A 773-nucleotide genomic window follows, 5' to 3' on the forward strand; every position below is an offset into this window, starting at 1 on the left:
GGAATAATTTAGAACTAGCCAATGGTGGGGCACAAATTTGAATACGAATGGTGGGAACTCCTTGCAACGTGCATTTCTGTGCTGCAACAAAGGAATGCACCCTGCAAAGAAAGCTACTGGTAGCGGGAATTCTTTTGCACCGGGGTTCTCTTCTGCAGCAGAAAACTCCACCGTGCAAAGAAGCTGCAATTTAGCATGAACAATTTAGCAGTGCCGAAGCGCACACAAACAAAAATCACACCCTTGGGTTGTGACATCCCCCCTTGCTGAAGACATAGCTAAATTAGACCGCACACTCGTCACTCGAGTGATTAAGAGCTCTTACTACAGATTGCTGAACCAAACGAGTAAACACAAAATTTGCTAACATAAGAAGTTCGTCCTCTAGGGATCGAATCAAATAATAACCGGCACAAATACATATACACATGATCAGATTCATAACAAAAAACTGCACGATCAGGGCTTCAGTGGACATCATGGCAAGGTCATACGTCAGGCCCTCACTTCTTCCGATGATGTTATCCTTCTCAGGGCTTCTCTTCACCATGCACTCTGAATTCCGGATCTGTAAACAAAAGACTCTCAGAAAAAAAATAGGTTAACGTATCTCAATATATTCACAAAATTTTCATGAAACTTTACTATTATTTCTATATAGACACTCAACTAGATGAAATCATTGAGGAGCCGTCGTCTAGCTCTTCTAGATAACGGAAACCTAACTCATAGGCCAATTGCCATTGGCCTGCGTCCCCTAAAATCCGAAGTTG

The 773-nt window shown here is 42.3% G+C and overlaps 1 protein-coding gene across 5 annotated transcripts in view; it reads left to right on the forward strand.

The window, feature by feature from the left end:
• SMPX (small muscle protein X-linked) overlaps positions 1-773 on the forward strand; it is a 78,193-nt gene that overhangs the window by 17,445 nt on the left and 59,975 nt on the right. The window lies entirely within an intron of this gene.

Source organism: Alligator sinensis, unplaced genomic scaffold (genome assembly GCF_000455745.1).
Source record: "Alligator sinensis unplaced genomic scaffold, ASM45574v1 scaffold251_1, whole genome shotgun sequence".
Classification (NCBI taxonomy): Eukaryota; Metazoa; Chordata; order Crocodylia; family Alligatoridae; genus Alligator; species Alligator sinensis.